Below are 17,275 nucleotides of genomic sequence, written 5' to 3'. Positions count from 1 at the left end.
ATTTAAAATAACTTAAATAAAAGGGCCTCGTTAATTAATTGTCACGTGATTTCCCTCCTTTCTAGGGCCCTGCGACAAAACCACTTGGACGGACAGTAGATAACATGTCTGAGTAATTTTATCTTTTCGAATCGGGCAGAAGTGAAGACTGAATTTACAGTACGTAAGGTACTCTTTTATAGAGTAGGTACAGAATTATTTTAACATAAGTTACTAGTACGAAGGACGAAACTGGTAATTGGAATTAGGTACAATTAGTGCGATAATATGCAAAAAGAAACTGAAGCCTGTATCGAAATGAACGGCCACCATTTTCAAAAACCGGTTTAAATATCCATATTATGATTATTTTTCAATTTAACTTCATTCTCTATATTGTACGTTAATCTGCTGTAGACAGTATAATGTACACTGCATAATGAATACGTCCGAATGGACAGCTCAGTTCGTGAGTAAAAACACTCGATGTTAATACAGTACTGTATTTTGATCAAAGAAAAACCTAATGAAAATTATCAAACTCAAAATCGCGATATTTCCTAGTTTACGTAAATGGATGAACTACTTTTCTTCCCTCCTATAACTAGTAAAGTGATTTGTTTGCATTTTATGCCAATATCATCGAACTCCAGTAGTGGAAGGGGGTAGTAAACGGTGTTTCCGGTTCTCAACCGTTAATTCAAAGGTATAGCCAGGTTAATACTAGAAATGTTAATCAAAATAAAATGATGTCCCTGTACAAGAGAAAGGGAAAGGTAGAATGGAAGAGAAGAAAGATGAAAGAATAACAACAAGGAAAGAAATAAGCAGGAGAAAAGAATAACATATTTAAAAATAACCGAAAAAAATAACGAAAAAAAAAAAAGATAGGAAGAAGACGACAAATACAGAGTGGAAGTGACATAACTCTGCAGATTTTCAGAGCGAATAGCGCATATTGTATGTAACAAAAAGGTGTAATACCATATTGGTGGAAAGTCCATAGTTATCTCAGAAAAAACACGTGTTTTCCCCTACCCCCAAATTTTTAACACCATCATATTCGGTAAGTATTCGAGTAGGATCGCAATTTTTTCCATATCGATAGAAAATATAATAAAGAATAATTTATCCATCTGTCGTATTTCAATAGCGTGGACGGTTTTCAAGTAAATTTAATTTTAAAACAACCAATTTGAAGCCACTGATCGATGCGACCAGATTGCAACACTGTAGTCAGGAAGGTACAGTACGATAATTTAGTCCTGACAGTCGCCGACGATGTGGGCCTGGGTCAGGCGAATCCATTGAGTTACGCCAAGGGATGTTCAGGTTAGTCTGTCGCCTGCAGTCAGAGCGATGGGATGTCACGTATGTAGTATAGCGTTGTGTTCCCAGTACAGTTAAGCTGCACTGCATTCCTTTACCGACTGCTCGCCCTTATCTCTACTCCGGAACTCTCCCCACTACTCCTATTACTTCCCTCTTTCGCGTCGCTGAGCTGTCAGGACTAAATACTCGATCTGTAGATGGGAGGTAGTTCACGAGACACACAGACCTGAGTTCGTTGACCTCTTACATCTGTATTACGAGAAGAAAGAGGGCTGTGTTAGCGGCGATCTTGCCTGACTACTGAAATTTTCAACTCAATTTTCTAATTAACCGTACATTTAATCGCAAAACGTAATGTAGGTTTTCAATTCTTGTAAGTGTACCCTATCGTCTCTTTAAATCTATAAGATTTATTTCACTTCCACTCTGTATGTAACAAACAGAAAGAAATAAAGGAATGCAGCAAAGAAAAACGAGAGGAAGAACCAAACAAAAGTATTAAATTGACAGTAAGAAAGAAAGGAGGTAGCAAAGAAAGAGAAATAAGGTAAGGTAAAAAAAGTAAATGAATAAGTATGTAAAAAACAGAAATAAAATTGAATTAAAGAAAGCAACTCTTTTACAGATATTTAGATCACCCTTTTGGATCAAGAGATAGTGTTTTTACCTCGATATTCGATCGACTATATTCCTACTTTGATAGATAGTTGGATCATCTTTTCAGAGTCAAGCGATAGGAGTTTTAGCTAGGAGTTCAATCGACTCGACTTCTGTTTGTATAAATTTGAATCTTCCGAAATGCGTCATGCGCTAGCATTTAGGGGAGACTTGGCTAATTCCGCAATATTAAGAAGTAAATCTATCATATTTTTATCAAAATGTTTATTGAAAAATATTATCAAGGTATGTACTGTAGACATGGACGAAACCTTTCATTACCAAATGAGATAGAGAGACCTATTAAAATGCAAATATATTTAGTTGTACATACATTACAGTTGAAAAAGAACTCGGGTAATTCCGCAACAGTGCGGATAAATCCGCAATACGACTTTGATAATTCCGCAGTAGTAAATAATTATGAAATACATGATGATAGTAACATAAAAGAAACAATTTATATGTAACAATGCTCACTTTCTTCACAGCTGTGTAGCAAAACACGAAAAACAGCCAACTTTCGATGTTTCACTGTATTGCCGACAGAGGTGTCGACTAATATATTTGATTTTTTTCTATAGCATTGCAGAGGACATGCCTTCTGTTGACAGCCTCTCAAAACATACGTTCACACTATTGTAAAGCCACAGTAAAATCAAATATGCATTACTGGGGAATTACCCCTACTGCAGAATTAGCCGAGTTTCCCCTACAGTTAAAAGCTGAATCGACTCGACCTCTATTCATGTCATGAAAGTGAATATTGGTATCCTGTTAGAAGTGAACTGTCTTCTGTTTGTCCTACGACCTCTCATAAAGTAGTCTTTAACCACACTGACCTCTTGACCAGGATCAAGATACACTTTAATGAACTGTATAACATTAATTAATAATTCTCATAATAGACCTACTTGAAACGAAGTGAGTTCAAAATGATGGCCCTTGAAGATTTATGCTTATGCTGCTGCTGCTGATGATGATGATGATGATGATGATGATGATGATTATGATTATGATGATTATACTTCGGTTGATTTTTTTCTACTTTATAGGCCTATAATCGGTCTTCAAAGCTCTCTTCAATAAATTTAATTTAATAGTACACAATTGCTTACAATACAAATAACGCGCCCATGTTTATCAGAAAGAAATTCTGTACGTAGATGAAATGAAATGAATGGCAGTGTCCTTAACAACAACTAGAAGTCTAAAACGCAAACTAGAAGGTCGAGGACGTTGTTAAAAGTCGATACATAGCAGCAAGGAAGAGGTACCTATTAACGCACAAAAACAAAACAAAGAAAAAAGACTTGTAACACGATGAAAGTACACGAAACACTATATTATTTACAACCCTTTACAAAGGACTAAATGAATTATTTACATCGGGGGATGTTAATGGCAAAAGTTATAGCACAGAGATACTGGTATGAATATATAAAAAGACATGTAGAATTTTTATGTGGCGAACTATAGACACAAAGAGAAATAGTACAAAAGGATTTGTGTTGTATCTGAGCATTAAAAAACGTTACCTAGCAGAAAGAATTAATAATGTACCACAACGACATAACAAATCGTTGAAAACATCTGAGATTATCAACACAGACCAAAACTAATCACCCAAATTACATCAAGAACAAACGTAATTGTTTAAATATTCATCTGCAATTAAAAGACTTTCTTCCATAAATAGGTACTAATTGTATCCATTAATTGTCATATAAAATCTTTAATGGCCGGTTTCACTAATCCTCATTATATTTTTTAACGAAACATTAATATAGCCTACTTATTATTTATTCTTTCTTGCATTTCATCAAGTGTCGTTTCAGTAAAGGCGTTGATATTCATTCATTCTTAATGTTCTGACAAGGGCAGTCTTTCATTGCAGACCCAGCTTCCTCCAATCTTCCCTTTTTTCGACCTTCCTCTTAGTTTCCGCATATGATCCATATATCTTAATGTCGTCTATCATCTGATATCATTTTCTGCTCCGAACTCTTCTTCCGTTCACAATAACAAGTTCAAAATAAATTTCTAACAAATCGGCATATTTAAATTTTTAAATATTATCCACAATATGAAACATATAACTTTATGATTCCGTTTTATAACGTTTCATAATTAATAATTAATAATTATTACATAAAAGAGATTGCAATGCATTACTGTTTTCATATAAATTAATAAATAATAAAATAGATATTAGAATAAATGATAATATTTCTTATTATCAAAGCTCGGATCTTGGGGACTTGTGTGTCGTGTGCTTGAGTAAGGTTACAGGCATAACGTACACAAAGCTCACGCTGCAAGTGCTCAGGGACAGTCGTTTGTACTAAGAAAGTGGTCACATCGAATGGCAAGAAGACGAACGAATAAACTGTGTCACGTCGAAGCCAATGACATTAAGAGAATTACAGGTAAACGGTCTGTTTGAGGAATTAGAAAATACGTGTTATTCGAATGGGTGTTATGGAAGTTTGAAAATGCATTTCTTAAATTTTAGGTACAGAATTTCGTGGAGGAATTCTGAGGAGATACATTATTTTCTTCTAATGCAGAGTTTATATCTTGTAAGTTGTACCACACATAAACTAGAGCTGGAAACGGGCATTCATTGAAAGACATTGCAGTCCTTTAAATTGATGGAGAATTTGTCCATAGCCATGGATCAAGTCGTAGAGGGACCTTTCCTAGTAGTGATACACTAATTGAAAACTATTTGCGAGAAAAATTTAGGATATACTTATCTTTCTCAGATACGAGATCTGCTGAAAATCGAACAGGAAACAGTGACAGTGAAATATTCAGTATTTTATTTAGGCCCAAGGCTTTATAATAAAATTTCAAACCATTTTCCAAATTTGAAATTTTTTAAAATTGAAACTTTTAAAAAAGAATTTTGTAAAATTATCCATGATATATAATAGTAACAAATGTACTTTTTTTACCTTTTATTTCTATCGACTATATTCATGTTTTTATTGAATATCACTGGCTTCTGTCGGATTGTCAATTTATATTAAATGCGTATTTTTCTCTCGTTTTCCCTTTCTTCTTTATTCCTGCTCTTGTGTTGTACTTATTGGTTTGAATTAAGTTAATTACTGTATTTAGTAAACTATCCTTTTAAATTTTATGTTATATTATTGACTAAGACCAGACCGTACACGAGCCTGACTCTTACGGTAGTGGCTAGAAACATTTTTATTTTATAAATGCAATTTGTACTCACTAGGTAGCTAGTTAAAACAAATAAAATAAAAAAAATTAAAGTTTGCTCCCGTCACTTCATGTGACGTGGAAATAAGTTTCCTTCGTTTCAAATCATGCTTAACTAACAGACGAAGAATTTATGGGTTCGAAAATCTTCGAATGCATGTAGTCATACACTGTAATGAAATGTACAGAGCAGAACTGTAAATTTGATGTATTTTGCATGTTTATTTATATATATGCTATAAAATTAGATGTTTCAACCTATCATAATATTATCATTATGTTGTTCCAGCCAGGAACCACTTTTATAGCAGACCTGACAGTACCTCCGTGCTGGAAGCGGGAGTTTGTTGACATTGAAGTCCGGTCGCTTAGCCACGTTCAAAGACACAAGTCCCCAAGTTCCGAGCTTTGCTTATTATGTCCCATACAACGCTTCTTATAGATATAATATTTTTTATCCCAAAACTAAAAATAAATCTATACTACTATATTATTGTCGTATATATAGAATTCTTCGCACTTATAATAGATTGCATAGCTCAGGAGAAATATATATATATATATATATATATATATATATATATATATATATATATATATATATTATATGAGCCTTAAACAATTCAAATACATTTTTAATAAATTTAAGAAAATGATATAGCTTTATTACATTCTGTTGCTCTGTTTTAAGATTATTGTATTAAGATTATTATTGCATGAAGTTTATTAGTGCAATAAGATTATTATTCCATTAATATTAACTTTCATTTTAAGATTTATATTTACTTTATTTTGATTTTGTTGTTCCAACCTCTGTTTCTATATATCTTTATATTTTTAAGTTTCTTGTATTTATATCATCATATTATTTTTGTCACCTTAATATTATGTGTATGTATACTGTATATATACAGTAGCGCTAAAAGTAGTTTGTAGAACGTATATGTCACAATTACATAAAGGTAAGTATTGAATAGAAAAAAATACTAGTGAATAATTGAAAAGTATGCATTTCTAATCCATTTAGTACGAAAATATATTTAGTTTAAACAGAGTTACTTTTGTAAAATATAATTAAATATTCTTCTGGATCAAAAGTAATTTGAAAATACAAGTAGGGCTATGTAATAATAAAACAAAAATATTCTGGACTCCGAGACAAAATTCAGTATTTAGTTGCATACCCCCGAGCTTTGATCACAGCAGCACATCTGTTTGGCATTGAATCCATTAGATTTTGCAATCCCTCGAGTGGAAGTTGTGACCATTCTTTCAATAAGGCAGCAAAGAACTGATCCTTATTTGAGTAACTTCCATGACCAACACGTCAATCCAATTCATACCAGATTATATTCAACTAGTGGCTTATGCAGCAAATGTTGCTAAGTTCATTAAAAGTTCAAATTAAAATGTTTCAATTTTATTTCCAATGGAGAATACCAGACATTTCGGAAGTTATTTGCTTCCATAAGAATGAAACATCCCTCTGGATGGTTTTCTTCATGCTAAATACATTTTATTGAACCTATAAATCTTCAGTTCTTGAGTTTCGATGCGAAAACGCAAGTAACAATGTCAGGACGATCAGTCGGTTTTACATGTGGGAGTGAAACAATAGCTATTTCAGGTCATTGCGGATTGTAGGTTAGAGTTATGAAAATATCAGATTTGCCATTCTTTCCAACAATAGACATCGTCTTGGTATAGCTGCTGCATGTTTCGTGAACTACTTTGGAATGTACAGGGTAGAATCATTTTAACCTGCCAAGAGGTCTTGCTGAAGTGATCGGGACACTACTACATTTTGTAGGTCACTTATTTTATCAGTAAGTAATACTTTTTGGTCTTCCCTTAGGCATTATAATTTTTGCGCTTCCTCCAGACAATACTGAAGAGATTCACACATATATAAATATCTATATCACTTACTTACAAATGGCTTTTAAGGAACCCGGAGGTTCATTGCCGCCCTCATATAAGCCTACTGTCGGTCCCTATCCTGAGCAAGATTAAGATTAATCCAGTCTCTAACATCACATCCCATCTCTGTCAAATCCATTTTAATATTATCCTCCCATCTATGTCTCGGCCTCCCCAAAGGTCTTTTTCCCTCCGGCCTCCCAACTAACACTCTATATGCATTTCTAGATGAACCCATACGTGCTACATGCTCTGCCATCTCAAACATCTGGTTTTAATATTCCTAATAATTATGTTAGGTGAAGAATACAATGCATGTAGTTCTGTGTTGTGTAACTTTCTTCGTTCTCCTATGACTTCATTCCTCTTAGCCCCGGATATTTTCCTAAGCATCTTATTTTCGAACACCCTTAATCTCTCTTCCTCTCTCAAAGTGAGAGTCCAAGTTTCACAACCATAAAGAACAACTAGTAGCATAATTGTTTCATAAATTCTAACTTTCACCTTTGAATATATACACCACACAACCATTAAGTATAATATCGAAAAGACCCATACCACTTGATTAATAACTATAAAAATATTTCATTTTTAATAACAATATTGATATTTTATGTGAGTTTTGTATAGACTACTATATAGCCGTCACTCGGTAAATATTATGGAAATGAAGATCTAACTTCAAATATTCTCTACGCCTACTTATATAACCCCAAAAGGTTTCACTTTCATATCATCAATAAAGCATTAATCTGTATAATTAGTGACAAATACATCATGGTATTCACTATAATAATATTACATTTTTAATAGTAAAAATGTCATCAAACATTCTTAAGTTTTGTAGTTTTTAATGTTCAATACACAGACAGCTGTACTCAGAAAATTACACACCAGAGAATCTGGCTTGTAAATTCTTTTTAATAAGTCATGAAGTTTTTAATAACCAATATTACAGAAACGTTCTGAAAAAGTTACACAAATGAAGATCGACATATCGGAATTATAATGTCACAGAATCTGAGCCATGTGAACTCTAAATATGTCAGCAATCCTGCAGATCGTAGCCTTCGTGTGATATTGTTTATTGTAGTATGTTTGTGTTTTGTTTTATTCTGAAAACACATAATGTATTTCTCAAAACTGGCGACAGATGGATTTTGGAAAATACGAAAATGATGTAGGAAAAGTGACATTTCACTGAAAACTACTATTTTTTCTGAAAAAACTTTGGGTTTAAGCTTCAAAATGAGGGGTCATTTATTAAAATCCGTTCGGCCGTTTTCCCATAATTTCCATTACCAGTTCAAATTATATATATATATATATATATATATATAAGATCCGGACTCTGGCTTGGCCAATCCAAAACTTTGATTTTTTATCTGCAAATATTTTTCTTAAATTGCCGGAGGTGGGTCTTGGATCATTGACCTGCTGGAAAATCCAATTACGTGGCATATTCTTTCTCTCATGTGGAACCATATTCTTTTTATAACATGTCACTATACATAAAACGATTCATATTCCCTTCAATTTGGACTACAGATCCAACTCCACTTCTAGAAAAACATTCACACACCATGATGCTACCACCATCGTGCTTAATGGTCGGTACCTGGTATTTTTTGTTCTCTCATTGGTTTTTGGTCAACGTACATACTGCACACCAACAGAAGAAAGTAAATTAAATTTACTCTCAACACGCCATAATATCTTATACCAGACTGTAGTGTCCCATGTATGATATATTTTTGCAAACTCTAAACTGGCCTTAATATTTTTTTGAATTTATGAGTGGTTTTCGTGATGGTCATCTACCACTTAAATCACCAGATACTAAGTGATATTTCACAGTAGATACATGTGGGTTCAGTGCATGATGGTTCTCTAGATCATGCTTAATTAGTCGAGCAGATTTTCGTGGATCATCATCCTACTGCTTACAAATCATTCTGTCCTCCTCACTGTTGTTTTTCGAGGACGACAAACCTTGGCTTATTGTATACTGATCCTTCTTGTTTTTGCTGTTGACTCAACACACTTATGAGTTATGATCTACAAAATCTTTAGCAACGCTGGACTGCGATTTCCGCTTGTCAAAGAGTTTAAAACAGCTTGTCTCACATCCACAAAGTATTCCTTTTGTTTTGGCACGTTTGCAATGGTCTGTACAAATAAACAAGGACTGTCTAAATACCTAAACACCCATATTTAATGTATACCATGCCACCAAATCAAACCACAAAATACTTATGAGCTAATGGAATATACATTTATATTGTTATTCCATGAACTTGCCTGCTTCCCAGATACGTAACCACAGCAATGTGACGCTATTCATAGAATGACACAGCTGTGTGCTTTGCGTTGTTGTAACTGCATGCAAACAGTACTAACAACATAAAACATTAACTTCAAAATACTCTTGAGCGCTACTGCGTATATAATTTTTGTATTTAATAATTAATATTGTAGTTAAAAGAAAACACTCTAATTGGTTGACCTGATACATTCACATCTTAAAATAATATAAAATAAAATGAATTAAAAAATAAGAAACAGAGGATGAGATAGAGAGGAGTTGGAGGAAAAGAGAATTAGATAGTAAGTGGAGAAATGGAAGGGGAATAAAATGGGAAAAGGAGAACTACAACAGAAGGAGTATGGGACAGGAAGTGGGGAAGTAAAATTGGACAACTAGTGATGGAGAGAAATAAAGGTTGTACAAAAAGCGAAAGAAATCGAAAAGAAAGGTAAGTTGAAAAGAAAAGAGGTGAAGAAATGTGACGAGATAAATTTGAAAGAAATAGAGAAAAGTGGAATGAAGTTCTGAATGCAGAATATTAAAAAGAAAATGATAAATAGAAAGCCTGATAAGCAAGGTTTTGAGGGATATGAAGAGAAATAATATAAAAATAAAAAATTTGAAGAATAAAATGTAAACGAACGTGATATGAAGGTAATGGGAAAGAAATGGAGTGTACAAAAAAAAAAGAAGAACAAAATTATTAAAGTAGGAGAAAAATATTGATGGGGAGGGAGAAGAGAAGAATGTGATGAAGAAAGGGGTTGAAAGAAGAGGAAAAATTACGAATAAAGTAGGATAGAAGAGAGCAAGAAAGCTAGGTTAAGTAGGAAGAATAATTTAAGAAAAGCGGAATAGAGATGGAAAACAATGGCAAGAAAGGGAGCTGCACAAAGAGCCCTCTTGTGATGTCGCTGTTCTGGGGCCGCAGAAACAATCGCGCAGGGACTTTCATAACGGCAGTCAAAACCACTTACGGATTTTTTAATAAGGAGGTCAAGACGACCCTGGGGACGGCTGATTGCGCGGCTCGAGGGCCTCAGATAGTCAATAAAACTGTATTTAAAAGAGCTGTCTACTTTGTGCACTGTGCGACTGGACCAAGTCTCTGATGTTTAACTGGGAAACAATACAGGTGCGTTCTATTTAATCGTGTTTCAACTTATAGTAATATTTATGGATCAAAAGGTGTAGAGAGAAAAGGAAGGAAAATAAAAAGTATGGGGTAAAAGGAAAATGAAATATGTAACAAGGATTGAAACGTGACTAAGAAAAATATAAAAAAGGCAAAGAAAGTAATGCTGGGAAGAGAAATAAGAAAAAGTGAAAAGAAGAGAAAACATGCGAATAAAAGGTAAAGAAAAGAAGAGAACGACATCTTTTTAATATCCCAATTTTCTGGATTACGAAAACAATGTAATTTGTGTAGGCCTACAAATCAGAAAACATAACTATTTCCTTATTGTTGTGCGTTATACGTGGATTGTAAATAAAGTAGTGGCAACACTACTGGGAATGGGTGATCATAGTTGGAGATATTGTCGATGTATTGAATTATAAAACCGGTTGCTATGACAACAGATGTTGTTATTGTGCGTGATTAAATATAGATCACTATTTTTAACTGCGCTAAAACATGTTTATTGAACTTGAGCAGCGAATTTGGATACAAATCGAGGTAACCCACGGTAGAAATGCACGCCAGTGTCATCAAGGGTTACTTGAAGCTTGTGGCAACGATGCATTACCGTATCGGACGGTTGCAAGATGGGTCTCTGCATTTCGTACGGATCGGAATGAGAGGCACATGTGGCTCGCACAGTACGCCCGTTAATTTGTGACGAATAAGTGGAGTTAGTGCGAGGTCTCCTTGCTGTTAACCATCGCTGGACTGCACGAGAATTATCCATCGAGGTTGGACTCAGCCATCAAACTGTGTGGCACATCGTGAAGAAAAACCTCCACATGAGAAACACTGCAGCACGCTGGGTTCCTCATAACCTGACAGAAGCACAGAAGTGGCACCGATAGGCAATAGTTCAACTCCACATGCAGAGATACCACAACGAAGGGGACGTATTCCTGCAACATATTGAGACGTAGCCATGGGCATACGAACTTGAACTAAAGCGTCAGTCTAATGAATGGCACTACAAAGGATCACCACGTCCAAAAAAAAAAGTGCGATATGAACAATCTAGAGTTTCACTGATAATGGCATGCGACAGTGAAGGTGTTATCATTAACCATTCCGTATCTTAAGACCAAAATGTCAATGCAGTATACTACCCCAGATCACATATAGATTGCTCATTCCTATGTTAAAATCGGTTGCACTTTGAAGAGAACAAACGCCAGGATCACCACGCGTCCCCCGTAAACGAACACGAGATGGTAGTATAGTCGCTAATGAAATTCAAATGGGACTTATGACATGACTCCTTATGTAACAACTAGATGGCAGCATAGTAAACCTGACAAAAGTTGTTACCGTCAAAGCCTATAACGCAGAGCAATCTGGGTATATATGATCTATGATACTATCAACATTTTCTCGAACACAACCTATGTCCAGCTATGCGGCGGAAACGTCCACATTTCCTGAGAAACATCCACCTTACATCTTGCATGATAATGCTCGTTGTCATGTCGCTGGAGCAATGGCTGAATTGCTACAGAGATGGTAATGGCAAGGATTGGAACCTCCTCTGTATTCCCCTGACATGAGTCCTTGCGACTAGCCTACGACTTGTTTCCACGGTTGAGAGAACTTCTTAGAGGCAAGAGGTTTCCAGATATTGCATCAGTGCTTCATGCAGTAGGGATCAACAGAAACAACCTCGCTAACGGCATTCAACGGTTACCATGGATTTGACAAAAGATACAGGAACACGCTTGATGATTATATTGAAGGGATGTAAATGTATTTTACATGTAAGTTCAATAATATGTTCGTACTCTCTAAGTTGCCACTACTTTAGTTACAACCCTCTTATATTAATGTATTTCTGTATAACTTAAAGCAAAGGAAGCTTTTAAAATAAAAAGAGCATCTTCTGCAGATCTCTGAAAAGTAACTAAGAAGGACACTAGTGAAGTGCTTTGTGTGGAGTGTAGCATTGCATGGGCAGAAATATGGACATTACGACGAAATGAAGAGAAGCGACTAGAAGCACTTGAAATGTGGATATGGAGAAGAATGGAGCGTGTGAAATGGAAGGACAGAATAACAAACAAAGCTGTGCTGAAAGAATGGGTGAAGAAAGAATAATGCTGAAACTGATCAGAAAGAAAAAAAAGAATTGATTGGGTCACTAGCTGAGAAGAAGCTGCCTACTGAAAAATGCACTGAAAGGAATGGTGAACAGGAGAAGAGTTCAGAGCAGAAGAAGATATAAGTTAATAGATAACATTACGATGGAAGGTAGAAAATAGAAAAGACTGGAGAATGCTGGATGTACAGTGAAGGAACTTCCCTTGGGTAGAACAATATGAATTAATAAATTAATTTTATAACCAGGCCCGGCAGTTTCCGTCCCGTAGACGAAAGGTTAATGGTACATTTACTATAGCATACTAGATGTTGGGCGCGTCGCGTGGCATGAGCAGACGGTCTTATAGATAAAGGAGTGTATGAATCGATGGACTGTCGGCTGTGTGCACTAACAGTTCTAAGAGGCTACAACTACATATCTACTACTTATTCACACTACAAGTTGTTCCTAAAATAAGTGGTCAAGGCTTAGTTGCACATCCCTGTAAGGATACATAACTTGAAAAAAACATTAAATCTCTACGTACCTTACTTACATATCTACATATTTAAAGAACTTATGAATAATTCAAATAAATTATGCGTATAATTTGTCTACAAGTGAAGAGTCGAATTTCTGAAAAGCTGATTTACACACATTTTCGAAATGGATTACGATTAGAATTCGATATTTTTCCCTCTTCATGTATTCTATAAATTATAGTATCATGAAAAGACTGGTGTTTGTGTACTTACAGAAATTCAAACGTCGAACATTTCAAAATGTCTAAAGTAGGATTTTTTTTCGAATTTTTTGGAATTTTACACAAGTATGTGGAAAAATCAATTTTGTCGTCTGGTATTGTTTGTGATCTGCACTGCATGTCTGCAGCATCCTTATTTTCCATTAATTCACTAGACCTATTTTTCTTATATATAAATTAGTGTTACAATGTGCCTATATATTTGAGTTTTCGTTCTCTTAAAATTGAACGACAAACTTTTCACTGAATTATTTATTGTTCAGTTCCTTCACAATATTTTACTTAATGTTTATTCATTGGACCATATTATTGTTTCCGCTGTATGCACAACTAAACTCGCAATACTTTCATATCTGAAGTTACGCTCGGGCGTTGGTTCGATTACCTGGTTGGGTTTTTTCCGAGGTTTTCTCCAGCCGTAAGGTGAATGCCAAGTAATCTATGGCGAATCCTCAGCCTCATCTCGCCAAATACCATCTCGCTATCACCAAACTCATCGAACGCTAAATAACCTAGTAGTTGAAACAGCGTCGTTAAATAAGCAACTAAAAAATACCTTCATATAACATCGCCTCCTTAAGATCACTGTAATCGGTGGTTGTCTTAAGTTCAGTGTAAATAGGAATTGCATGACGTGGACCAGTAGTCACAAGCCTATGTGCACATAACTTTTTTTTTTTTTTGGTTTGGACTCCGAAACCGCCAGCCCTGGTTATAACTTTTAACGAAGGTAGAGGAACTGACGTGCAAATGATAATATAAATCGCAATCTGACATACTAATTACTGCGAAACTGGTAAAATATATGACAAAATATTAGTCATCTATGTTATACTATCTTTATTTACTCGTCAAAAAAATTCTACGTGTATTTTTCATAGGTGTACAATTTATTAAATTTAAACTGAAATTTCATGTCGATTTCCAAGCATGCAATTATAATAAACTATAAACAGAATATCATGCCATCTTTCTTGAATATTTGGCAATGTTGACTTTTCCTTCAGAAATAAACTCCAGCTGAACTCACTTCAACAATTTCAAGAATACAGTTCCTTTTAATTCCACTTCACATTCTTAACTCAGAAGAAAATTTAGAATAAAAACTGGAGATGTGATTTCCCACCAGGACAATAAGTTGAAAACACTTATATTAAAGACAACATTAATCAGTGTCTGTAAACATTAAACATACACAATAGCGTTTGGCCTGGAATCCCTTGGAAACGAACTTAAAATTTGTATAAATCGTTCGATATATCGATTTTAAATGTCGTGTCAGCTGAAAGTTTGCATGACATACTTCGTATTGATTCTCTATGAATTTTGAAAAAAAAATATTTATGATGGACTCTCTAGTCAAATATGAGAATATTAAATTTCTGTGTCAACTTTAATATTGCACTAGTCCAATTCTCCTTGAGGCCACGTTGACAAGTCTAATAAGTGTCGCAGCATTGTTGCCATTTTTCTGTGTTTTGATCCTGCAAACTGAAGTTTTTATTTTTTGCGGAAGAATCGGTCACGGGTCAGATTCCTTCTAGTTCTTCGATTTCCTTTAACATTTTTATTCCACCATTGCTCCAATATCAAAGTACAATCATCTCAGTTACATTGTTGGTCCCTGTAATTTTAAGGCAGCCACTTAATATCAATAAGCAGATAACGTGAGAGAGACATTCGTACCTCAGATTCCCACATATGACACTTATGCGAGTTTTTATCACAACCTTAGGTGGGGCTAAGCGCTTTGCAAAACTCAAGTAACGAAAGTGCTAACATTATATAATAATTTATTGCTAGAACAAAGACACATATTATTTTTATATAAAAATCACTCTAGCACCCCAGAAAGAGTACATATTCGTGCTCAGGTGGCATTCCACAAAATTCTAAGACATTTTATTAAATAACAGAACAAAAAGTAAAAATTAAAAAAAAACACACACACAAAAGAAAAGCACAGTTATCAGTAGGGCTAGGATTTTGATGAAATTGCATCTTTTTTCTAGTAAGCCAGAAACATTGCTGCTTTAGTATTTATATGCTATGTGATAAACTCAGTGTTTTAAAACATATTTGTTAGGGCATTTTTTTTTGCATTTTTTTGCCTGTTTCAACTCATAAGAGCATTTTTTGTTTCATTCGGTCATTTTTGAGGCATTTTCATTTAATTTTGGCCATAAATCCCTATTATTAACCCTTAAGTACTCGCATCGGATCAAATCACAATATATAAACAGCTGTTGGCGCTAAATGATAAATGACTACAGCCAGACCGTTTGAAAGACTTCAACAATAGAAGAAATTACACACCATCGGCACTCTTCATAATATGAATAATTTCTTTCCTGGAAGGTAATATTATTACCTTCCAGCAAAGAAAACAGAGGAAAGAAAAAACACTCGAGTCATATAGACCTGACGCAAGTACTTACGGTTAATGTAAAATAATGTTTACTTCCTTCGATATTTTCTCTACATATTTTATGCATTAATGCTCAATATTTTGTATAATATTTTAATCGTTTTCCTATACAAATATTGCCATTTTAACGTAGTACATTCCATGTAATGGATCAGTCCAACCACCCCTTCAATATAGACACCTCTATACCTGCTAGTTCCGGATAAGAGTGGCCTTGTGATAGACTACTTGGAAACTACATCAGGTAAAATAATTAATTAAAGTGTACCACTTAGAAAAAATTATGTAAAATTAAATAAACTTGAATGTTGGTACTAGAATGTAATTAAATTACTAGTCTAAATATTAAGCAGCACAAAACTTCTTTTCCTACTAAGCCAATTTTAGAATGCAAGATCAATTTTAGGGAATTTTTAAGGGCATTTTTGAAAGATTTTTTGGTCATAAATGCATTGTTTTTAGGACATTTTTTCATGTTTTACAGGTCATCAAAATCCTAGGCCTAGTTATCAGTATCACAATAATTTAACTTTAAGTTTTCTCTCTAAACAATAATATTTAATTGTTTTTTTTAAATAAGGAGCATTAGCAAATTGTGTGTTTGGGAGTTTAACAATTAACTTGAATCTGTGTAAATGTGTTACTAAGAGTAGTATTTGTATTTTTGCACTTTATTATTTAACGGCGCTGTATCAACTACTAGGTTATTTAGCGTCGACAAGACTGGTGATAGCGAGATAGTATTTTCCGAGATGAGGCCAAGTCTTCGCCATAGATCACCTGACATTCACCTTACGGTTAGGAAAATCAGGTAATCGGTCCAAGCGGGAAACGAACCCACACCCGAGCGCAACTCCGGAACGAAAGGCAAGCGCCTCAGCCGTCTGAGTTACCCGGTGGCAAGTATGTGTTAATTCTTAGTAGTATTAAATTTGTTAGTAGTAGTAGTAGTAGTAGTAGTAGTAGTAGTAGTAGTAGTAGTAGTAGTAGTAGTAGTAGTAGTAGTAGTAGTAATGATAATAGTGGTAGTAAATGTGTTAGTGATAGTATGTGTTAATATGTGATAGTAAATATGTTAGCAATAGGTATAATAGTATCAGAGTTAATAGTTATTAGTGGTAGTGAACCTATTACTTGCAGTAATAGAAACTGTTAGTACCTGTTAATGGTAGTGAATGTGTGAATAGGTATAGCTGGTGTCATGATTTTGAAGGAATGGGCTTGCTTGATCTTCCAGTAGAAGGATCGCTTGCTCTGTTTAATGTTTACAAATGTGCATAACCACATGGAGTGTCCCGGTGTCCGAAAGCGGCGTCACTGTATATTCTAGGCCGGAATAGTGTGAGGTACGAGTACACAGAGAGTACCCATGCAGACCATCACACTTCAACTTCTACGTAACA

This window comes from Periplaneta americana, chromosome 6, assembly GCF_040183065.1.
Source record: "Periplaneta americana isolate PAMFEO1 chromosome 6, P.americana_PAMFEO1_priV1, whole genome shotgun sequence".
NCBI lineage: Eukaryota > Metazoa > Arthropoda > Insecta > Blattodea > Blattidae > Periplaneta > Periplaneta americana.
Note: the sequence above shows the minus strand (reverse complement) of the source record.